Source organism: Podarcis melisellensis (genome assembly GCF_964234715.1).
Source record: "Podarcis melisellensis genome assembly, chromosome: 14".
Lineage (NCBI taxonomy): Eukaryota > Metazoa > Chordata > Lepidosauria > Squamata > Lacertidae > Podarcis > Podarcis melisellensis.
The window spans coordinates 7870177-7895683 of NC_138546.1; the positions used below are offsets into that span (position 1 = coordinate 7870177).

General features: G+C 46.1%; 1 protein-coding gene across 2 annotated transcripts in view; it reads right to left on the minus strand.

Annotated features, from left to right (window-relative positions):
* Positions 1-25507, minus strand: part of GRIN2A (glutamate ionotropic receptor NMDA type subunit 2A) — a 221617-nt gene that overhangs the window by 191597 nt on the left and 4513 nt on the right. The window lies entirely within an intron of this gene.

Below are 25507 nucleotides of genomic sequence, written 5' to 3' on the forward strand. Positions count from 1 at the left end.
CTTCTTGGGAGAAAAGCAATGACAAACCTAGACAGCATCTTAAAAAGCAGAGACATCACCTTGCCGACAAAGGTCTGTATAGTTAAGGCTATGGTTTCCCCAGTAGTAATGTATGGAAGTGAGAGCTGGACCATAAAGAAGGCTGATCATCGAAGAATTGATGCTTTTGAATTATGGTGCTGGAGGAGACTCTTGAGAGTCCCATGGACTGCAAGAAGATCAAACCTATCCATTCTGAAGGAAATCAGCCCTGAGTGCTCACTGGAAGGACAGATCCTGAAGTGGAGACTCCAATACTTTGGCCACCTCATGAGAAGAGAAGACTCCCTGGAAAAGACCCTGATGTTGGGAAAGATTGAGGGCACAAGGAGAAGGGATGACAGAGGACGAGATGGTTGGACAGTGTTCTTGAAGCTACCAGCATGAGTTTGACCAAACTGCGGGAGGCAGTGGAAGACAGGAGTGCCTGGCGTGCTCTGGTCCAGGGGGTCACGAAGAGTCGGACATGACTAAATGACTAAACAACAACAACAAATAATTAGGGATGCAGCAATCAACGAAGATCTCTGTTGTGTTGCCTTTCAGCTAAGTGGAGTATCGTCTGAGGTGCTCCGATATATTATTTCAGAGAGATTTAGGTTGTGTTTTCCCCCCGTGAAGATCCGTTCTGCTTAACAGAACTTGTTCGCCGCTCTCTTGAAACTGAAGCGCCTTGGGTTCTCAGCGTTCCTAAATGCTTAGCTCTGGAGCGTGCAGAAAATCTCCTCCGTGTTCTTCCCACACAGCTACTCCACAGTGACCCTGGGAGCCCGTCCTCAATGGCTGACTCACCTCCTTTCACTCTGATTGTCTCAGATCAGTACAGTGAGTGAGAAGATGATTCAGGGACGCAAAAGCTCCCTTTCTATGCTGGTTGGGCAGGGGAGATGCGGACCCTGCTTCAGAAATAGCCGTGGGTCTTTGAATTCCTCAGAACCCCAGGCCACTACACCATGGCTGCCTGGCCTCATGCTCCAACCTGGGCCCAGCTAATTCACAGCATTTTTGAAATCCACAGCTGGCGGTTCGATACACCGTATGGCACTGCTTTTTATAGAATCCGAGAATTGGCGAAAGAGAGAGAAATGAATCTCGAGAGTCATCTCGTCCAACCCACTGAAATGCAGAGATCTCAAAACGGAGTCCCCCATCCAGTTTGAAACCATACCAGACCCTGCTTAGCTTTGCAAATGTGCTAGCAACTTTTTTTTTTTGCTGCACTTCCTCCTCCTCCTTCACCCCAGAGCTAAACCTTTGCCTCTTGGATTCAGGCCTCTATTCCACCCATCAGGATAAACAAACAAACAAACAAACAAAATAAAATAATAATAATAATAATAATAATGATAATAAATTTTATTTATACCCCGCACTCCCCAGCCAGAGCCGGGCTCAGGGCGGCTAACACCAGTAAAATTACAATAAAAACATAATGGGGGGGACAATTTAAAATACAGGTTAAAATGCAATTGAAAATGCAGCCTCATTTTGAAAGTAGCCCATGGATCAAAACCGTAAGGGGAGGGAAACATAAGGGTCAGACTGAGTCCAAACCAAAGGCCAGGCGGAGCAGCTCTGTCTTGCAGACCCTGCAGAAAGATGTCAAGTCCCACAGGGCCCCAGTCTCTTGTGACAGAGCGTTCCACCAAGTCGGGGCCAGTACTGAAAAGGCCCTGGCCCTAGTTGAGACCAATCTAACCACCTTGCGACTTGGGACCTCCAAAGTGTTGTCATTTGTGGACCTTAAGGTCCTCTGGGGGGCATATAATAATAATAACATATTTCTTATACCCCGCCCATCTGGCCGGGCCTCCCCAGCCACTCTGGATGGCTTCCAACAGAAAATGAAAAACACAATAAAACATTAACATTAAAAACTTCCCCTAAACAGGGCTGCCTTCAGATGTCTGCCTCACCAAGGAATGTCACCAGGTCTGTTTCCCTCCCTGGAAGACCAAGGTGTGAGGGGGGGCTACTATAGTCTTTCCCCTCCCTTTCAAAACTTCTTAACTCTCTTGGAACAAGAGTACAGTACATCTGACCATTGGAAGGCTCAGCTGCAGGAGCACTATGTCTCCCATTCTCATTTTATCTGTGTGGTTTTGAAGGCTTATTTGTTTAAGGACAAAGGGATGCGGGTGGCGCTGTGGATTAAACCACAGAGCCTAGGACTTGCTGATCAGAAGGTCGGCGGTTCAAATCCCCGCGACAGGGTGAGCTCCCGTTGCTCGGTCCCTGCTCCTGCCAACCTAGCAGTTCTAAAGCACGTCAAAAGTGCAAGTAGATAAATAGGTGGGAAGGTAAACAGCATTTCCGTGCGCTGCTCTGGTTCGCCAGAAGTGGCTTAGTCATGCTGGCTACATGACCCGGAAGCTGTACGCCGGCTCCCTCGGCCAATAAAGTGAGATGAGCGCCGCAACTCCAGAGTCGTCAGTGACTGGACCTAACGGTCAGGGGTCCCTTTACCTTTTGTTTAAGGACATGAGGAGAGCTTTGCCAGATCAGGCCAGTGGTCCATCTGTGGGATGTAAAACACAGGAGCAGTCAATGACAACATTCCTAGAGTGTACATGTTAGAACATGGGGAGGGATGTCTGTCCAGCAAGCAGGTGAACTTCCTGGGGACGGACTTCCTCCGCATGTGACCAGAGGTGGGTGTGGCCTCACCTGTGCAGGTAAATGATAAAAGCACAGGGCAGACCAGCCATCTCCCTCTTGTCTCTCTTGCCTCTTGCCTCTCTCTCTTGCCTCTCGCTGCCATCTTCCTTCCATGAGGAACATCTAAGGATGCTCTCTTGGCTCCCAGCCAAGAGAGGAGATAAGGACTATCTTGCTACAAGATAGATTCTAAATGTATTTTACCTTTTTAAGTCTGTGTGCCTTCTGGGATCATATTGTGAACAGAACGTGAGTAAACTCTTTTATACTTTTATAAAGACTGTGTAGTGTCTTGTATTTTAAGAGGGATCAAAGGGGAAATTACCAGAGTAATTATTATAGAGGTTCTAGCGAACCTGTGCACACGTTACCGTTGCAAACTAAAAGGGAATGTTTATAAACTCTGCTGATATTTTGGGAACTTGTTAGCACAAGTTGGATAAGGATATAATTAGTCAATATATCCTCTCCTGCACCCCAGAACATTCCCACAAAGGGTTATGGGGCCCAGTATTGCATATTTCTGCGTATTTTTGAAGGATTGCTTTGGATTGTGATTTTGAGTTGAGTAGTATTTTTCTGAGTTAACTTCCTGGTAAGCACATGGTCCTTTGTTCCATTGTGCAGTGGGGATTAAGCAACCCCCCCCTTCCCTCAGAGTTCACAGTGACCCAAGGCAGTGAAGAAATATTTTGAGATTTTTGAGATTTTGATTTTAAAATTTTGAGAAATTTTGAAATTTTGAAGAATTTTCAAATTTTTGGATTTTAAGATGGCTAGAGCAGCTTTTGATAGTGATGCAAAGCTAGGAATGCCTGTGCTGAATGAACACAATTTCATACACTGGAAGCAGCGCTTGATAGCATGTTTAGATTATAAGCACATTTTGGAAGCTTTAAAGCCTCAGCCTACAGGATCGTCTGAGGAGGATTTAGCCAAGATAAGTGCTTGGAAACGCATGAACAGCGAAGCTAGACACATAATTTTGAGTGGACTTCGCGATGAGCAGCTATCATTAATAAATAGTACAGATGATGCATCTCAAATCTTAAGAGATATTGAGCGCGTGTATGGAGAATCTAGCATAAACTGCTTCAGAAACTTGGTGTGTAAATTAACCAGATTGAGGATGAATTCAAAAGAGGAATTCACAGAGCACATCAACAAGTTTACTGAGATTATTCAAAGAATTGATTTGACTCCCAAAGCTTTTGATGAAGATACAAAGATAGCATTTTTGTTATCATCACTTGGACCACGCTTTAGCGCATTTGTAAGTTTGATGGATCATAGACAAGGTCTGACTTTTAAAGACTTGATTGGTTATTTAAAAGAAGAATGCAGAGATAGAGCTGAATCTCCAGTGAGAAATGCTAGAAGCAAAGACAGTAGTTATGCATCTAGGCAATTTACAAAGTCGAAAGAGATGCCTAAGAAAGTGATTTGTTTCAATTGTAACAAAGAAGGACACATTGCAAAGAATGGGCTCCTAAAGCAAAGAAACCCCACCCCTTTCAGCCAAAAGGAGAAAAGAAGGGGAAATGTGAATGCACATGGCTACTGCAAGAAAGGAATTTAACAGTCCAGAATCGTGAGAATAGACGTAATAAATGGATTTTAGATTCAGGTGCCAGTTCACATTTTTCATATAAAAAGGACTATTTTAATGAGATAAATGATGAAGAAGGATCTGAAATTGAGATTGCAGATGGCAACATTGTTAAAGCAAAAGGTGCAGGTTCCATGAGTCTGAAATGCAATATAAACAATGAATGCATTGAGAACACAATCTCTAGAGTTTTGTATGTTCCAGAGCTGAGCTGCAATTTAATTAGCGTGTCCACTTTGGACAAGAAAGGTTTCCAGATCACATTTGGAAATGGAGAATGTAAAGTGACTAGAAATGGCAAAGTGTTTGCTCAAGCAAAGCTAATCAATGGTGTATATGAGCTTGATCTTTCAGAGCATCAGTCTGCAAAAGTGGCACATTCCAGCCAGAAGGATGAAGCAGATCTGGACCTATGGCACAGAAGGCTTGGACATAGAGACACCAACGTCATTCTGGATCTACAGAAAAGAGATCTTGTAAGAGGTTTGCAGGTAAAGCAGAGCAACAAAGCTCCAGCAAAGTGCATAAGCTGTATTACTGAGAAGGCTGTAAAACCTTCATTTCCACGTTGTGCAGAACAAAGAAGCAACAAAGTGCTTGACATAGTGCACACTGACATATGTGGACCCATGAATGTTCCCTCACTGGGAAAGAATAGATATATTTTAATATTTCTGGATGACTTTTCAAGATTTTGTGTTGTATATTTCCTCAAAGAGAAGAGTGAGACAGTGGACAAGCTCCAGGAATACATTGCCATGGTCAAGAATAAATTCCAAAGAGCTCCAGCTGTGCTAATGAGTGACAATGGAGGTGAGTACTGCTCAAATGAAACGCAGGCTCTCCTGGCCAAGGAAGGAATTGCACACGTAACCACAATTCCTTACACACCACAGCAGAATGCCATAGCTGAGAGAAAGTTTAGGTCCATTATGGACATGACAAGGTGCATGCTAAAGGATGCATGTTTGCCACAGAAGCTGTGGGCCGAAGGAGTGTACACGTCGGTCTATTTGCAGAATAGACTGCCAACTAAAGGTGCAGAGCGCACACCATTTGAACTTTGGCATGGGAAAGCTCCCAATCTTTCGCACATACGTGTGTTTGGAAGTCCGTGTTACTTCCACGTGCCCAAAGAACACAGACACAAGCTTGACTCCAGGGCAAAAGCAGGTATCCTTGTGGGATATGCCTCTGGAGGCAAAGGATACAGAATTATGGACTTACAAACTGGTAAGACAAATGCATACCATGCGGTTTATTTTGATGAATATGGAAAAGTAGACACTAAGAACACTGTTGTGGATTCTTCAGATGAGTCAGAAAGGACTCAAGAGTTTGTATATTTCCCTTTTGAGACCCCACAAAGTAATAATCTGCCTTCGAGTGTTACAGCGCCCCCTACAGGCAACACACTAGAAGACGCAGAGGACCAGAACCCTGGCGGCACCAGAGACGAAGATGAGGACTCAGATGGGGACATGCCTGCGTTGGAGGAGGATGAGGAAGCTGATGCGGTTGCAGAACCAGAGGTCAGACGCTCGTCCAGAACCAACAAAGGTGTCCCACCATTACGGTTGTCCTACTTTGCAGGGTCGGCGTTTCCACAGGAACCTTCCACTTGGGAAGAGATACAGGAGATGCCAGCTGCAGAAGCCAGTCTCTGGAGGAAGGCCGCGCAGGAGGAGATGGATGCACTGCATCAGAACAAGACCTGGACACTCACTGAGCTGCCTCCCGGTAAGAAGGCCATTGGCAGTAAATGGGTTTTCAAGGTTAAGAAGGGGTCAGAAGGAGAAGTGCAGCGCTACAAAGCTAGACTTGTAGCACAGGGATTTTCACAGCGTTTTGGTGAAGATTACGATGAAGTTTTTGCACCAACCGTGAGGTACAGCAGCGTAAGAATGCTTCTGAGCATTGCAGCCTCCAAGAGAATGAGAGTGAAACACATAGACATTGCTACCGCTTTTCTACATCGGCAGATTTCAGAAGAAATTTATATGAAACAGCCCAAAGGTTTTGTGAAACCACATGAGGCGCATTTAGTGTGCAAACTCCAGAAAGGACTTTATGGACTTAAACAGGCTGCTAGAGCCTGGAACCAGAAGTTGCATAAAATGCTGACGCAACTTGGGTACAAGCAAGGCGACGCTGACAAGTGCTTGTACAGTAAGTCAAATAATGGACAATTCTCATATATTCTAGCTTTTGTCGATGACCTGATTATTGCCACAGCAAGTGAGAAAGACTATACACAGATAGTAAAACACCTTAGCAAAGAGGTGGAGGTCAAGGAGCTAGGAGATGTCCAGTACTACCTCGGGATCCAGGTGGAAAGAGAAGAGGACGGCTCATTTCTTCTCAGCCAAAGACAGAAGATCCACGAGCTAGTTGAGCACATGCAGATGCAAGATGCACATCCAGTTGCTACACCGATGGCTACTGACTTCCTGAAGAATCAGCAGGATTCGAAGCAGCTGCCAGACAACAATGACTACAGGTCGGCGATTGGTAAACTTTTGTATTTAGTTACCACATGTAGACCTGACTTAGCTAATGCTGTGGGGATTCTTAGCAGAAAAGTGAATTCTCCCACTGAGCATGATTGGGCAGGTGTAAAGAGGGTGGTGCGATATTTGAAGGGTACCATGAATTGTAAATTAAGGTTACCAGCCGTCAGAGACCCTAAGTTGGTTGGGTATACTGATGCGGATTGGGCTGGGGATAATGCTGATTATAAATCAACAAGTGGTCATGTTTTCATGTTTGGTGATGGACCTGTTGCATGGGGCAGTTATAAACAGAGCTGTGTAGCATTATCTTCCACAGAATCAGAATACGTTGCAGCAACAGAAGCCTGCAGAGAGATCGCCTGGCTTGATCAACTCATAAAGGACTTTGGGTTGGTGAGAAAAGGGCCTGTCAGCTTGCTGGAGGACAATCAAAGTTGCCTGAAGCTGACACAGAGTGAGAAGTTCCTGGCCAGAACAAAACACATTGGGGTTAAATACCACTACATACGCCAGATGATCCAGGATGGACTTGTGGAGCTATCCTACTGCAGCACCCAAGAGATGACTGCTGACATCCTGACGAAACCCCTACCAAGAGAGAGTTTCCATAATCTACGTGTCAAGCTGGGACTCTGGGTGGTTGAATAAAGTTGTTTATATTTTGTGTATGTTGTATTGCCTGAGAAGGGGTATGTGGGATGTAAAACACAGGAGCAGTCAATGACAACATTCCTAGAGTGTACATGTTAGAACATGGGGAGGGATGTCTGTCCAGCAAGCAGGTGAACTTCCTGGGGACGGACTTCCTCCGCATGTGACCAGAGGTGGGTGTGGCCTCACCTGTGCAGGTAAATGATAAAAGCACAGGGCAGACCAGCCATCTCCCTCTTGTCTCTCTTGCCTCTTGCCTCTCTCTCTTGCCTCTCGCTGCCATCTTCCTTCCATGAGGAACATCTAAGGATGCTCTCTTGGCTCCCAGCCAAGAGAGGAGATAAGAACTATCTTGCTACAAGATAGATTCTAAATGTATTTTACCTTTTTAAGTCTGTGTGCCTTCTGGGATCATATTGTGAACAGAACGTGAGTAAACTCTTTTATACTTTTATAAAGACTGTGTAGTGTCTTGTATTTTAAGAGGGATCAAAGGGGAAATTACCAGAGTAATTATTATAGAGGTTCTAGCGAACCTGTGCACACGTTACCGTTGCAAACTAAAAGGGAATGTTTATAAACTCTGCTGATATTTTGGGAACTTGTTAGCACAAGTTGGATAAGGATATAATTAGTCAATATATCCTCTCCTGCACCCCAGAACATTCCCACACCATCTTGGTCCAACATCCAGGTCCCATGGTGGCAACCCTGAGTGGGAACGTGGCCAGCCTGCCAGGGATGGGTGAACAGCGACGGCACCTACCCAATGTCCAAAGGCAGGGAGTTCCAAAGGGCAAGTGCGGCTGCACTAAAAGATTGATTTCTTACCAATGCAGACCGAGTGTTATGCGGCACCTGTGACAGTTCTGCAGATGGGAGTGGACAAGGGCACATATCTGGGGTAAGGTGTGGTCTGTACATCGACTGTGTAAATAGAAGTGACATGAAATTAAGACCTCCAGCCACTCGTGCTTACTTATGGAGAGGTTATGTCACAGATAGTTGAAGCCTTGATGATGCGCCCAATGATTCTGTCATTTGACAGCGTCCCTGTTCAACTTTTACTTCTCTGCACAATTGATAGAAGCACATAACACTCCACAAGTTTTGTCGGAACTGATCAGCCTTAATTTACTGCAATTCACACACACACAAAATCAACAACATGGGGTAAGGCAGATTCACAAACAAACCACGAAAGCTCAGTTGGAGATGGAAAGAAGAGAAAAGTCTCTACCGGAGGAAAAATGGCAAATGAAGTGGTTGGGCTATGCCGAAATGGCAAAACTGACCAGAAAGCTCAGGAACCAAGAAGATCAAAACTGGCATAAGGAATGGGGGGAAATTTCAATTTACCTTCAAGATCACTGTAAGCAGTTGAAAACATTAGCAGGACTGCAATAACACTTGTAATGTAATGAGAACTATGGATATAATGGAGTTATAAAAAAAAACTTGGATTATTTTTAAAAAGATGCAGTAGAAAAGGTTTAATAACAAAACCCATGGGAAGTCCAGAGATTCAAGAGAATCTTGTAACTTTGGGTGTGTATGATTGTAAACTTAAATATGTAAAACCAAATAAAAAAATAAAAAATGAAAGTTTGGTTGGTGAGAGTGTGTTGCTAAATAATAATAATAATAATAATAATAATAATAATAATAATAATAATAATAATTTTTTTATTTATACCCTGCCCTCCCCAGCCAAGACTGGGCCTCAGGGCAACTAACACCAGGTATAAAAACAATTGATTAAAATACAACTTAAAATACAATATTAAAATGCAGCCTCATTTCAGTAGAAACTCAAATCAAAAACTTTTTGGGGATGAAAACGTCAAATCTTCACCAAGGTCAACTATCCAGACTGGTCCTACATGGACCAGAAAAAAGCCAGGGAAGTCCCCAAATAGGAGTTCCATCACAGAAGGAGAAAGGAAAAAGGAAAGAGGGGAAGGGGGATCAAGTTGATTCCCAGCCAAAGGCGAGGTGGAACAACTCTGTCTGCGGGGCCCTGGTCTCATGGGACAGAGTGTTCCACCAGGCCGGGGCCAGTGTTGAGAAGGCCCTGGCTCTGGTTGAGGCTAATCTGACTTCCTTAGGGCCCAGGACCTCTAGGGTGTTGCTGTTTATGGACCTTGATGCAGAGATTGCAGGTTTGATCCCTTTATGGAACAGCTGAATAGTCCTGCATTTCAGGGGTTTGGACTAGATGTGCCTCAGGGTCCCTTCCAACTCTACAATTCTACGAAACCAGTCCCAAGCTGTTCAGGGCTTTATGTGCCAATTGTAACAGTTTGAACTTGGCCCAGTAGCAAAACGGCAACTGGTGCAAGTTTCTGAGCTGTGGTATTACATGCTGACGGAGTCTCGGTCCTGCCAGCCTTTGTTCCACTTTATTCTGCAACAACTGCAGCTTCTGGATCAAGTCAAGGGAAGTACCACGGACAGCGCACTGCAGTAAGCCAATTTCAGTTAAGGCTGCAGCCTAAGCCATGGGTAGGCAAACGAAGACCCAGGGGCCGGATCCGGCCCAATTGCCTTCTAAATCCGGCCCACGGACCGTCAAGGAATCAGCATGTTTTTATATGAGTAGAATGTGCCCTTTTATTTAAAATGCATCTCTGTGTGGGGCCTGCCTGGTTTTTTACATGAGTAGAATGTGTACTTTTATTTAAAATGCATCTCTGGGTCATTTGTGGGGCATAGGAATTCGTTCATTTTTTTCTTCAAAATATAGTCCGGCCCCCTACAAGGTCTGAGGGACAGTGGACTGAAAAACTTTGCTGACACCTGGCCTAAGCTGTCAAAGCCAGTGCTCTGAATCAGTTCATGCGCGATCGCCTAAAGTGGTACAGCCCAGCCCTGAATGGTACAGCGCAGGAGGCCCCCAAAACTTCATGAGCTTTTCTGTGTGTTTCTTCTGAGCACTTCAGAGGAGCCGAGCATTTGGACTGCGTGGTTCAGAAGCACCCCTTGGTAGCATCGTGCATAAGCAGTAAGGCGAGGTGTTTGAGAACAGGCCTCCTGTGGTTTGTCCACATCACAGCTCAAGCTTGCTCACTGTTAACTCTCAACGCTGGCAATGAATTATGAGCAGCTCTTGAACCAAAAATGAAAGGGAGAGGGGGAAGTCTGGGCCCATAAAAAGGTCTTCCTGGCACCTTCCTTTGCCTTGGGCTCTTGGCAGAAGTTTGGCTTCGCTGTCATCTTATTTAGATCATGCCTGCTTTGTCGCTTGTGGCTTTTCAAACATGACTGCTCCTTTGCATCTCACAAACAATTGGACAATCGGGCAAAGCTGGAGGAGAAATTTGGGGGCAAGATGCGCAGCCGGGGAGAAGAAAGGTTACAACGTTTGGGACTTTTGGTTTAGAGAAAAGCTTTATAAGAGGCGACATCATGGGAACGTATAAATTTATGCATGGCAAGGAGAAAATTGGTGGAGGGAACTTTCTCTCTCCCTCTCTCCTATCGCTAGAACTCATGGACAGCCAATGAAGCTGAAGGTTGGGGATTTGGAATAGATTTTAAAAAGGACTTTTTCATGCAGTGCAAAGTTCAGCTATGGAACCCATTCCAGGAGGAGGCAGCAATGGCCACCAACCTGGGTGTCTTTAAAAGAGGATTGTTTTTATACGCAACAAAAGCAACAAGATTATTGTTGACCCAGAAATGGAAGCAAGAAGAAATACCGACGAAAGAAGAATGGCAGACAAAATTAATGGACTACGCAGAATTGGATAAAATGACAGGAAGGATTCGAAACCTGCAGGACCAGAGATTCGCAGAAGATTGGAAGAAGTATACGAACTATTTGAAGAGCAACTGTAATCAACAAATTACGCTAGCAGGACTACAAGAAGTTTTGTAAGGAGGAATATATGAAATATTGCAAAGAAGAGAAAAAAGAGAGGCACGAGTTATGATACTTAAATGTAATAGTGAAAGTAAGAAATGTAAATTAAGTGGAAAAGATTGGAAAATTTTCAGATGTGATTGATGGAAGTCAAAAAAATTGTATAAGATATAAAAGTATGTTTAATAATTGTTGGAAATTATATGCTAAAAACATACACACACACACACACACACACACATATATATATGAGTATTGGACAAATTCACGAGGCCTTTCTTCATCCAGAGGGTGGCAACACGAGAACGGGGCCTTCTCTGCAGTGGCTCCCCATTTGTGGAATACTCTCCCCAGGGAGGCTCGCCAGCTGCCTTCCTTTAGGCACCAGGCAAAAACATTTCTCTTTAACCAGACCTTTAGTTGATTGACATTTAATGCCCTTTTAAAATGAGTTGGGGATGGGGTGGTTATTGGGTTGTTCTTGTTTTTATTTCGATTATGTATTTTGTTTTTTTATATTATGATTTTATCTGAGACCTGCAGGTACACGGATGCGGGTGGCGCTGTGGTCTAAACCACTGAGCCTCTTGGGCTTGCAGATCAGAAGGTCGGCAGTTCAAATCCCCAAAACAGAGGGAGCTCCCGTTGCTCCGTCCCAGCTCCTGCCAACCTAGCAGTTCGAAAGCACACCAGTGCAAATAGATAAGCAGGTGTCGCTGTGGTGGGAAGGTAAACAGTGTTTCCATGCACTCTGGTGTCCGTCACAGTGTTCTGTTGCACCCAAAGCAGTCTAGTTCTGCTGGCCACATGACTCGGAAAGCTGTCTGTAGACAAACGCCAGCTCCCTCAGCCTGAAAGCGAGATGAGCACTGCAACCCCATAGTTGACTTTGACTGGGTCCTTTACCTTTACCTTTTACAGGGTAGTATACTAACTAACTAACTAACTAAAAGGTTACTGGTGACTACCTCTGCGGGGCTGATGAACCTGTGGTCCTCCAGATGTTGAGCTCCAGCTCCCATCATTCCTGGCTGCTGGTTTGGACCAATGGGAGTCCAACATCATCTCAAAGGTCACGGGTTCCCCATTCTGATAGATAGATAGATAGATAGATAGATAGATAGATAGATAGATAGATGATAGATAGATATAGATATATAGATATATAGCATTATCCAGTATCAGATGCTCAGAGAAGACCCACTGAAATGATGGACTCAAGCTGGCTGGTTTCAATGGGTCTACTCTGAGTAGGGCATAATCACATTTTTCCTCAGAGCCAAGGCAGGCTTTGGGTAGTATTTAGGGCACTTGTCAGGGCCAGGGGAAGATGAACGGCACATTAAATCAAAGCAGAGAACATGCAGATTTACAACATAAAACTGGTGGTCCTGGTAAGTTCTGCTCCTCCCTCGACCTACCCAGGAAATTAAACAGATTATTGTAATTTACAAAGGATGAAGAAACTGGAGGTATGGAAGGGATGCAGTCTTTGGAACCTCCACAGCTATTGACTCCAGGGATAGGCAAACTTGTACATTTCCGTTTCTCCCTTTTCCATCTCAGTCCTCCACATTTTGGCATCTTTTTATTATTCCTGCCCCCCTCTAAAGTCCCAATGAAAATTCATCAGCATCTTAGCGTGCGTGCGTTTCTCCTAACAGACATGTCTGTGTGCAATTCTGCTTAATACACACATTTTTTTGCAGAGTGGTTTCCCCTAATTTCCTGTCATTTTCACTAATATCTTTATGCACAGTTTATGCCAGTGCATACATTTCTGTGCACGTGACTCGGCTGCAGAGGACATGCAGATTTACTCTCTGCAAAATGCAAAATTTGGAAAGGTGGGAAATCTGTGTTTCGGTTCTCGTACCGTTTCTGAAAACGTAAACTAGGCAAGTTCCCTTCTAAATGGAACGGAATCTCATTTATTTCCCCCTCTCCCATTCCTAATTGACTGTCAAAGCTCCAGCATCAGTTGACTAAGGTGAAACTTCTCTAGACATTGTCTCAGATGCTGGGCTGTCAAGGAAGCCAATGCATTTGGAGTATTGTTTTGCCTTGGTAAGGGACTCAATGACAGCCAACAAACTGAAGCTCAATCCAGACAGAACTGTTAGTGTGTGGTTCCCTAGACCAGAAGGATGGGAGATTGCCTGCTCTTGGTGGCTTAAAGGTAAAGGGACCCCTGACCATTAGGTCCAGTCGTGGCCGACTCTGGGGTTGTGGCGCTCATCTCGCTTTATTGGCCGAGGGAGCCAGCGTACAGCTTCCGGGTCATGTGGCCAGCATGACTAAGCTGCTGCTGACGAACCAGAGCAGCAGACGGAAACGCCGTTTACCTTCCCGCCAGAGCAGTACCTATTTATCTACTTGTACTTTGATGTGCTTTAGAACTGCTAGGTTGGCAGGAGCAGGGACCGAGCAACAGAAGCTCACCCTGTTGCAGGGATTCGAACCGCCGACCTTCTGATCGGCAAGTCCTAGGCTCTGTGGTTTAACCCACAGCGCCACCCTATAAAGGAGCAGGTACACAGCTTGGGGGTTCTTCTGCAATTATCTGCCCCAACAAGAGAGTCCAGCTTGTGTCCAGAACTACGCTACAGATTTGAGAAGGTATTTCTTTTTTAAAGAAACCACACACAAGAACCACATGCTTGTTCATTAGACTGGGCAAAGCACGTTACCAGCAAAACAAAAAAGGTGAGAGAAAGAGAAAGAAGCTATTAAACTGTCAGTTCCAATTAAAACCAGCATATTCTCCAGCACTGTTAATGGATGAAGAAGTGGAGAATTAAAATGCATTTGACAGGGACAATATGCATCCTTCTTCTGCCTGGTCCAGACAACCAATTCAGGTACAAGCAGGTAAGCTGACCTGGAAGCCCCCACAATCCATACCACCTCCTTGACTGTTTCATTGAGCTTTAGAAATATCTCAAAATCATGGAGACAGGGGGTGGGATTAAAGAAGGAGGAAGGAGAACCAGGGAGCTCCTCCATTCACATCTACAGACAGCCTGCTTAGGTACGAATTTGTGATCCTCACTTCCCCGCTGATCAAGTCAATTTAGATGATTTTGATAGCTTCATGGTTAAGTAGCATCCTTTTCTCCATCACTCTGACCCATTTTCTCTATCACTCTGACCCATACTCCTGCACAACAGAGACCATGGCAGCAAGCAAGGCCTGCAAAACCCAGTTATTTATAGCATTCAACATGCTATTCCCAAATTGACTACAACAAGCATGACAATGACCTTCCAGTAAATTCAAATCACAGGTCCCCTGTCAAAAAGTAGCACCTTATTTATTCTGGTGCTGGTGTGTGCATGTGTGAGAGAGTTAAGCTCAAGTTCAGCAACTGGTACCCTCTTGGACCAAAGATGACCTGTGGAATGTCACCTGGCCCTTTGATTATCAGCCAAAGAATGAAAATGGGGTGCATTGGATTACCTAAATATGCAGGCCTGTTCTCAGGCTTTAGGAAGGGTACACCAATATCTGTTGCCTCCACTTTAATTCCTGTAGGTAAGAGCAGAAGAAGAGTCTACTAGATCAGGTTAGTGGCCCATCTAGTCCAACCTGAGCACAAGAGCAGTTTCCAACAACCAGTATTCAGGGGCATATAGCCTCCGACAACAGAGGCAGAGCCTAGACATAAGAATTAGCAACCATTGTTAGCCTTATATTCCAGGAAGCTGCCTGATCCTCTTTAAAAGCCATCCAAGTTACTAGGGCTGCTGCTAGGACTCTCATTTCAGGAGGACATATTGGGCCTGTTTTGCACTGGGCCTGGTAGAGAGGCAGTGAGGCATTACCCTAGGCTGTATTGGAGCAACTCCTCCTACCCTTTGGAGCTCTCCCTGGTCCTGAAATGGCCATTTGAAGTAAGAACCATTGTTCTGTTGCCAGGACGCTACACTCTATATCCTCTTACTTTCTTCCATTTATGCTGGTGGCATTTTTCTGCTATGAAGTTGTAAACTGCAAAGGCAGTTGGCACATCGGCAGCAATTCTGTGGTGGAAGTGCCTCTAAGGGGTGGTTGGGATCACCAAAGAACAGCCAGAACATGAATACAGGTAACCTAATACGTTCCAACCTGCTCAGCTCTATTAAATATTAACACAATGACATTTAATATGATAAAATATTTAAATAAGCCTAATGTTCATCAAGTTAATCCAGTGCCGTCGCACTGAGTGACCCAGAAGCTGGACGGTAAGAGGAAACTACCTTCAAATCATAGAAATGTAGAGTTGGCAGGCACCCCAGTGGTCATCTAGTCCAACCCCCTGCAATGCAGGAATCACAGCTAAATAAGATCTGACAGATGGCTGGCCAAGCTCTGCTAAAAAAAACCTCCAAGGAAGGAGAGTCCACCACCCTCCACTGTTGAACAGCTCTAACCAGCAGGAAGTTCTTCCTAATGAGTCAGAATCTTCTTTGTTGTCATTTGAATCCATTGGTTTGAGTCCTACTCATAAGACTACTCCTTCTTCTATGTCATAGCCCTTCAGATATTTGAAGGTGGCTATGATAATTAAAGCTATGGTTTTCTTGGTAGTGATGTATGGAAGTGAGAGCTGGACCATAAAGAAGGCTGATCGCCGAAGAACTGATGCTCTTGAATTATGGTACAGGAGGAGACTGTTGAGAGTCCCATGGACTGCAAGAAGATCAAACCGATCCATTCTGAAGGAAATCAGCCCTGAGTGCTCCCTGGAAGGACAGATCGTGAAGCTGAGGCTCCAATACTTTGGCCACCTCATGAGAAGAGAAGACTTCCCGGAAAAGACCCTGATGTTGGGAAAGATGGAGGGCACAAGAAGAAGGGGACGGCAGAGGACAAGGCGGTTGGACAGTGTTCTCAAAGCTACTAACATGTGTTTGACCAAACTGCAGGAGGCAGTAGAAGACAGGAGTGCCTGGCGTGCTCTGGTCCATGGGGTCACGAAGAGTGGGACACGACTAAATGACTAAACAACAACAACAACCTCTCAGTCTTAACTTCTCCAGGCCAAACCTGTCCAACTCCCTCAACCATTCCTCATATAGCTTGGTTTCCAGACCCTTGATCATCTTGGTCACCATCCTCTGCACACCTTCCAGCTAGTTAATATCCTTTTTAGCGAGCAACTGAGAAGAATGCTGTCTGCATCTCCATCTCCTTTTCTCTCTCCCCAAGTAGCAGGGCTATAGAGACGTGCTCTCTCTGAAAGTATTTTTGCTTCTGAAGAGAGCCCATTGTTCTAAGAGCTTATTCTCTTGTTGGTTTCCGACTTCTCTTGTCAAAGACAGGTCAAATACATTTTCATACATGTAAACACTGGCCTTGTTTTCTCTAGACAATCTTTCAGTTAGAGGGGTTTGTGTTATTGGAAGGACAGAGTTGAAGACAACATATTCCTTAACATTGTGATGTATGTAATCACCTATAATGCACCATCCTTCTCTCCATTTATTTTCACGAGAACATCAAGCCACTTTAAATGGCAATGTCTTCCCCCAAAGTATTGTGGGAAGTGTAGTTTGTTGAGGGTGCTGAGAGTTCTTAAGAGACAATTGGTCCCCTCCAAGAGCTATGATTCCTAGAGTTCCCTGGGAAGAGGGATTGATAATTAAAATGCATGGGGAAATGTAGCTCTGCAAGGGGACCAAGGTCTCCTATCGGCTATCGGCACCCTTAACAAACTACACTTCCCAGGATACTTTGGAGGAAGCTATGAGTATCTTAAAAAGCAGAGACATCACCCTGTCAACAAATCTCTGCTGCACATCCCACTTCTGACACCAGAGGAGGGCACGACAATTATTATTGAAACAAGGAATGAGCCAGTCCTTTCCCACCATCACCTGTGTGGTTGGGGGAGGCAATAAGCTAACTCCATGGGAAACCTCTCCCTTCCCACCCTTCATCCTTCTCTGTGGAAGAGGCAGGCACAACTGACAGGGCCTTATCGGTGGTGACACCATCCCTGGAACTCCCTCCTCCAAGAGATATAATTGGCTCCCTCCTCCTTTTTCTTTTGGTTGGTCCCTGAAGAGCCTTTTGCTTCAGTCTGCTTTCAGTTGGTCCCTCTACTGTACCTTGTTTCTGAATGTCTGTGAGGTGGGATTTGGTTTTTCACATAACTAGATTGCAGATCTGAAATCAAAATAGCTTTATGGCCTCTTCTGCTTCAGCATTTAAGACGAGAATTCTGATTTTGATTAAACTTCATCCGCATACACCATGGGAAAATATCTGTATTTGGAAAGCATTGAAAGAAGCATCTTACATTAAATATACTATTATTGATTTAAGAACAAGGGTGGTGGTGATGATAACTGGCTGTAGATTGAGGTTTAGTCATAACTTCTTCCTCTGGGCTACTTGAACGGGTGCTAATGTATGAGTCTTGTGGGATTCACAGCCGCAAAGTGGCGATGATAACTATCAAGACTCCTAGATGGAGCGTTCGTAGCTACCTAGACTCCAGAATGGAACAGGCATGCCCAGAGGCAGCATAGCTCTCAGTAGCTGCTGGGACAAGCACCAGGAGAAAGGCGTCCCTTCTGCATCTTGCACATGGGTGCCCAGCGGCTGACCACTGTCGGAAACAGTATACTGGGGCTTGATCGGTTTTGTTCTAATTCAGCATTGCAGTACAGTGGTATCTCAGGTTAAGAACTTAATTCGTTCTGGAGGTCCGTTCTTAACCTGATACTGTTCTTAACCTGAGGCACCACTTTAGCTAATGGGGCTTTCTGCTGCTGCCGTGCCACCGCCACACGATTTCTGTTCTCATCCTGAAGCAAAGTTCTTAACCCGAGGTACTATTTCTGGGTTAGCAGAGTCTGTAACCTGAAGCGTCTGTAACCTGAAGCATCTGTAAGCCGAGGTACCACTGTACTTATGCTGCCCCCAAGCACTCGACTGGACTGTGGCTGTGCCATCCTTGTTGCCGAATCCCTGTGGCAGGCAGAAGAGGTGCAGGTGAGGCAGAGACAAAGCTAGGACTATTGGGACATGCTTCAGACACACACAAACACACAGCACTCCCATTGGGTGATCGTTCAGTTAGTCTTTACATGCAGCATCCTAGTCTAGGCCAGCCCGTTCTCCACTCTGTCCTGCAACCCCAACTCCTGAATCTGCAGGGATCGCTGACCCGAAACGGTGCAAATCTCTTAATTCTACCTCACCATCTCCCGACCGCAATGCCGAAAAGACATCTACAGAAAAGGCAAGCTATAGGGAGCGAGGAGGGGAGGCGAGGGGATTGAGAGGAGAACCCAAGCTATTTTTATTTTCTAATATCTGGTTTGCCTTCAGTCGGCTCCGCTACTGTTGTGAAACAGTCTCGGGGTTTGATGTGCTGAGAAATTATTTGCTGAAAAGCTAATAAGTGGCTCTCCAGTCAGCAAACGCCTCGCTGAATTATCATCAACTCTTTACATAAGTGACAAACAAGATTGGCTCAAAGGCTCCTCAGCGGCAGCTAGCATCACCCAGGCAAAACACGAGGCAATCTCAGGAGCAGGGATTGTGACGGTGGGCCATTCAGCCTTGCGAAAGAAGCTTTCACATCTTCAGCTACGTGTTACGTCGCCTGGAGTTGAAGAAACACAGGAGGCGGCCTCACACCGAGCCAGACCACCAGTCTGCCTAGATCAGTGTTGTCGGCACTGGCTGGCAGCAGCTCTCCAGGATTTTGGACAGGGAGCCTTTTCCCCAGGAAAGGCCATTGTGGATCGAACCAGCGACCTTCCGCACGCAGAGCAGATGCTCAACCACTCAGCTAACAGCCTTTCTCCATACATAAGAACATCAGAAACTGCCTTGTACCAGGCCCAGGCTGTTGGTCAATCTTGGTTAGTGCCGTCGATAAGGGAGGAGGGAGAAATCATGTCCAGTTTGCATTTGAAGGCAAACCTGCCCAGTTCTCAGTTACTGAAACAAGACACAGTCACTGTTCACAATTCACACTCCCATGAATTTTGCAATGCTGTTCTCCAGCCCGGTAATGTGTACCAAAAAGATATTGGGTCTGTTCTGAGTAAACGTTAGTCACACACCACCCAGTACACGAAGATTTTGTTAGTTTTAAAATTTAAAAGTGACATGGAACTGTGGAGAATCGAACCAGAAAAACAATGAAAGTAGGGAAACTGAAATTAACCAGATTCAGCCTTCCGGATCTGCAGCTGAGATGGACAATCAGTGCCAGACCCAGCCCTCCTCACCCGGGTGCAAATCTATCTGGCCCCTCATTCCTCCACCCCACATCTTTTGGTCACAACATGATAAAAAAAAAATCGCCTGCCAGAAAGGAAAGGAAACAAGATATTCAGTTGCAAAAGACACACACACATTATATTCCTTTCTGCTGTCCAACATTAACATCTTTCTACAGTGGACGCTCGGGTTGTGAATGTGATCCGTGCGGATAGCACGTTCACAACCCACAGTGCCGCGTCTGCACACACACGGGTTGCAATTCAGCGCATCTGCGCATGCACAAAGCTCAATTTAGTGCTTCTGTGCATGCACAGATGCCGAAACCCAGAAGTAACCCATTCTGGTGATTTTGGGTTCAGAGCCGTGCGCAACCCGAAATCATGCAACCCAAAGTGTCTGTAACCCAAGGTATGACTGTATTGAATTTTGATGGCAGTGGACAGATTTGGTTTTTTAAACTTATTTTTCAGTTTTCTGAAAATACAACGAAGAATCCCCATGTGCCCAAGCCCAAGAAACGTCCCACGCACATGCAATGTAAATGATAGCGGTCAAATATTAAGCAGAGTTGTATAATATTTTATATCAGCCCACCCAGGAACGGCTGTGGGCAGGATTCCTGCATTGTAGGGGGTTGGACTAGATGGCATTTGGGGGTCCCTTGCAACTCTACAATTCTATAATTCTATGCTTACATGCTTGTAAAGTCCTCCATCAGTGATGGGGGAGATCTGTGGCTCTTTGGCTGCTGTTGGACTCCAAATCCCATCAGCCCCAGCCAGCATGGCCAATGGCAAGGAATTATGGGAGCTGGAGTCCAGCAACACCTGGAAGGCACCAGGTTCCCCACCCCTGTCCTAGACACATGTCCCAACCTTTGAGGCATCACAAATTCAATGCACTCCAGCCACATCTAGAGAACAGCAGGTTCTGCAACCCAGCCTTAAATGCTAAATGGCCCAAATGGCATTTGGCCTTCTGGTTTCTGCAGCAGATTTTATTGCTGGGCCCCAGTCTGTTCACGGGAGGACACAGAACACACACCCCAAGAAGGCAGAAGTTGGCTGTCCCTGCTCTGCAAAGCCACACGACGACCGCAACAACAGCAGCTGCCCAACCCCAGCTGCTTACATCCAACGTTCACAGAGGGAAGCAGGCAAGACCAGGGAAGGGCCAAAAACAATGCTGGGGAAGGCAAGAGGGGGCTTCGTTGTGAGTTCTGCAGCTCTACAAAAAGAACTACTCTGATTCATAGATTCGGCAAGGTTCTGTGCAGGCAGGATGGGGCCAGTTACACCTCTTCACTGCAATTCCCGGTTCATAACAATAAAACGAATAATAAACACAGCAAGTAGTATTAGGCACCATGCAATAAAAGCCGGCGGGTGGGAGATTTCGCAGTCTTGGGGCCACATCCCCTGGTGGGCAGCCTTCTGAGGGCCACATGACAGTGGTGATCAGGTCCACAGGCAAAAGGAGACAGAACGGTGGATGTGGCTATTGCTTCTTGCAGTAGACTGGTTTCTGCACAAACACACTCCTCTCTATCGTCCATGCAGGCAAAGAAGGGGCGTTATCAGAATCCAAGGGACCAGAATCCAGCCGGACGAAAGTGCATGGGGTGTGGCTTGGGGAGCGTTCTGAGGTCCACACAGAGAAAGCTGGAGGGCCACATTCCACCCCTGGCATAAGCCAAAACAGAAAAAAAAGCAGGGAAGCAGAACTAAGGCTAGCAAGCAAAGGCGAGAACCGGGGAGAGCAGAAGAGGCAAGGCTAGGAAGGTAACAATTAACTTTAATGCTGCTGTAAGGTCTTCATTGTGCATCACATCTGTGTGGACCAAAAGAGCCTATTGCCATACAAGAGGCTTCCATTTCCACTTTGGTATAAACTTCTTTGCAGATCAGAGCTTCCACGCTCCAGCTGCCAGCAGAAGCATCTTCTCGAAATCTGGAAGCCCTGATCCAGCTTGGTGACCTGGGGTGCAACACCCCTGGGATGAGCTCCCAGATCACCTTTCACATCCTAGAAGTGGCCCTGTACTGCCACAAGAAAGGTTGTGCCCCATCCTATGCACCCGGGAGCCACCGTCCCAGCGAAGAGGCTTGTGATAGTAAAGGTAAAGGGACCCCTGACCATTAGGTCCAGTCGTGGACGACTCTGGGGTTGCGGCGCTCATCTCGCTTTACTGGCCAAGGGAGCCAGCTTCCGGGTCATGTGGCCAGCATGACTAAGCCGCTTCTGGTGAACCACAGCAGCGCACGGAAACGCCGTTTACCTTCCCACCAGAGTGGTACCTATTTATCTACTTGCACTTGGACATGCTTTCGAACTGCTAGGTTGGCAGGAGCAGGGACCAAGCAATGGGAGCTCACCCCGTCGTGGGGATTTGAACCGCCGACCTTCTGATCAGCAAGTCCTAGGCTCTGTGGTTTAACCCACAGCGCCACCCCTGTCCCTTAAGGCTTGTAATAACAGATAACATCCTGTAAACCCGTATGCCCCGTGGAATTTGGGTTCACCGTTCAACTTCCGGACAAGCAAAGGCTGGACCACTTCGCAAAATATGCTTTTAACCACTGCAATTTGCTGTCAGGGAGATGTTCCTCCGCCACAAGCTTTTGAAAAGGGGTAGGCCAATTCGTGTAAGAAGATTTAAGAGAAGCACCAATGGCTAATCGTGATCTCGAATTGCGAAGCGGAGAGCCTTCATAGTCAAAGGCAGTCTACCTCTGCTCAGCAAATGCTGGGGACAAAGAGCAAAGTGGCCAGCTCCATCACAGGCTGCTGTTCGATACATACCCAGAGTCCTGCTGGAGCCAACCAATGATCCATTTATTTCATCATTCCACTTCCAAGCAATGTTAGAAACTCAGGTATATAAACTAGGCGCCAAATGACACGTTAAACCTGGGTTACGGTCGCCACAGTGGAATGTCTATTCACCAGGGGCTTGGAACAGATGATCCCTTCCAATTTTACAGTTCTAGGATCTCAGCCACATTGCTCGACTGTAGCTTGCTCTTACAACAGCTCACTTGTGTGCAAGAAGGAGAAACACACACCATAGAAAGGAAAAGGTCTTAACTATGGACTAAGGCAGAGGTTTGCAAACTGTGGTCTCTGAGATCCATCTGGGTGGCTTGTGGAAAGGCTATAGCACAGCCAGCCGAGAAGCAGAAGACATGCATCTTTTGCTACAGACTAGTCAGCAGGCTCGATGGAGATGTCAGTCACAACCAGGTGCCCATAAATCTCCACGTAGTCACAATGGAACCCAGCCCAGTAGCAGAACGCACCTAGCGCATTTTGAACACTGCTTCCAAGAGCAGACAGACAGGTCTTTCTTTCCCAAGTCAGCATCTGTTTGCTCGCAGTGCCTGGTACTCAAAGGTAAACTGCCTCTTGCCATGGAGGTTCCATTTTGCTGCCGTATTGAAGAACAGCTAAAGAACATCTTCTCCTCTATCTGCAATGAATTTGTCAAACGGAGGGTTGCATTTCCCTACCTCCGCCTACAGAAAACCTATGACACATTCCAATAGTGCATGGACCCAGAGACAAAAATAAGTGGAGCAACAGATGCAGCTCTGGCCTTTGCCCTGTAAGCTACCATACCTTCCAGCCAAGAGAAAGTCAAAGGTTTCTGCACACACCTCTCCATCCAGGCCAGTGAGAGAGGAAGGGCTGCAGGTGGTTCAAGGTTCAATCGCCTGACGGCATCTCCATTAGTGTTAGAAATTAGCCCAGCGCATTTTGCACCTATTGGCCACTTGCGACCAAGTGAAGATGTCCAGGTACCAGGATGCTGCCTGACATCTCCACCACCTGGAGGTACATGCCCGGGGATCCCTGGATCTGAACTGTTTTAACACACAAATACCACATCCTATAGAATCTGCACAATCAGAATAAATTTCAGGAACCCAAAAGTTTGTATTGAGAAATATGACTTTAGAGCCATCTTGCCCCCAAAATAGCAACCAGGCATTCTGCTTGGGCAACTCTAACCCTGGTTTAAGGAGCCATTTGGCACCTAGCTGAAATATCTCAGTTTCTAACACCAGGTAGGGCCGGGAGAGAGAGCTTGCTCTGAAGTCCTGGGAAGCGGCTGCCAGTCAGTGTAGACAATACCAAACTGGATGGGCCAATGGCATGATTGCAGTTCAAGGACACATCCCAGCCAAGCAAAAGCACTCGAGGGGGGTGTAAAACAGAGCCTGGGGAGAGGGGGCATGGCCTGTGGAAATCCCAGGGGCCAGATAGAAAGTTTTGGAGGGCCACATTCACCCCAGGCGTGACGTTCCCAAACCAAAGAGAATCCCTTTCTTTAAGAAGTCAACAAATGCGGTGCCCGTCACCCTTGTGACGAAAACACTCGTACGTTTGTCATCCATTGCATGGAAGAGGTACTTCATTTGGCATCATGCTGGGGTTACGGGGAACTTCTGTCAGAGCCAAAACAAAGAGAGGCCATTTTCCACACAGGCTTTGAGAACTATCGAGGGTTTGCTATACACACTGACAGATGGAGGCCTCAGGCCCCATTTACACCAGACAGATAATGTGCTATGATACCACTTTCAACAGCCATGGCTCCCCCCCCCAAAGGAATCCTGGGAACTGTAGTTCATTAAGAGTGCTGGGAGTTGCCAGAGACACCACTGCCCATTCCCACTGTGGTTTAAACAATCAAGCCTTCTTCCTCATGGGGAACTCTGAGAATTGTAGCTTGGGAAGCAAACTAGTAAGAACCTACAGCTGCCAGAATTAGCAAGAGGAAGCCAAGGATGTTTGAAACGGTATCACAGCACTTTAAATGTATCATGCGAATGTACCATGTGCAGAGTTGCCATTGCGCTCTGGAGATTCATCCAGTCTCACTGCACCACTGCTCAGTTGCCTAATCCCTGGTGATTATTATCTCTCTCGCACACATTGTGCTAAGTTTTTGTTTGATTGCACACCAAGGCACAGTGTGCTATCCCAAGCCCCAAGTCTTTGAACTCGCAGCTTGTCACACAACCCTGACACAGTTCCCCTCCGCAATGGGTTCCACTTTCCTGAAATCAGGGCCGGCCCACATATGAGGCAAGGTGAGGAGGCTGCCTCAAGAAGCAGGAACCGCAGGCGCAGAAGATCCCAATGTAGATCTTTATCCCACCCCCTTGTTCCTGGTGTAGACCTTCATTTACTTCTTCTTCCCTGGCAGGGAAAGAGCACCATTTTGTGGTTTGCCCCAGGTGGTAAAATGTCTAGGGTCGGCCCTGGCCAACATCCCAACAGCTCTCCATAACACCAGGTAGGTAAGCCAGCATTCACCTAGCCTGTAGTTAAAGTCTCCCCATCGCTTCCTTTTGACATGCTTGCTGGATTAATAACTTCCAGGGTCTACACTACACATGCATGGCAATCTTTGTTACCCCTTAAGGATCGCAAGAGCTGCAGCTGTGCATGTTGCAAAAATATATCCTTAGCCCCCATCCCCAACAGAGCTGTGTCCCCCCCCAAAAAAAAAAAATCCCTAAGAAAATGACAGTTCAGCTGGCTTGAGTCTGCAGTGCAGATCAGACCTCTGAAACCAGTGGACAGTGACAGGAAGAGGTCCTTTCAGCACAGAGTTGGGTGGCTGGAGAAGACTTTTATCCAACAACTCAAAGGAAACATGCAGTTCTGAGTGAAACCCTCGGCTTTGCGACATCCAAGCAGTTTTGGTGCATAAGCTGCTGAAGATCTAAACATCCTTTGTGAACCGAAGACAAAGAAAAAACAGATTTTGCTAATCTTTCACACCCCACAGCCCAATGTTGATAGGGAAAATCATGGAATAGCCACAAATTGCTCCTGAACCAGCAGGTCTTGGTACTGAGGAAGAAGCCGCTCCAAGCTAAACCACAAGTCTAATCATTCAGAAATAAATATCTCCCCTCCCCAAAGAAACT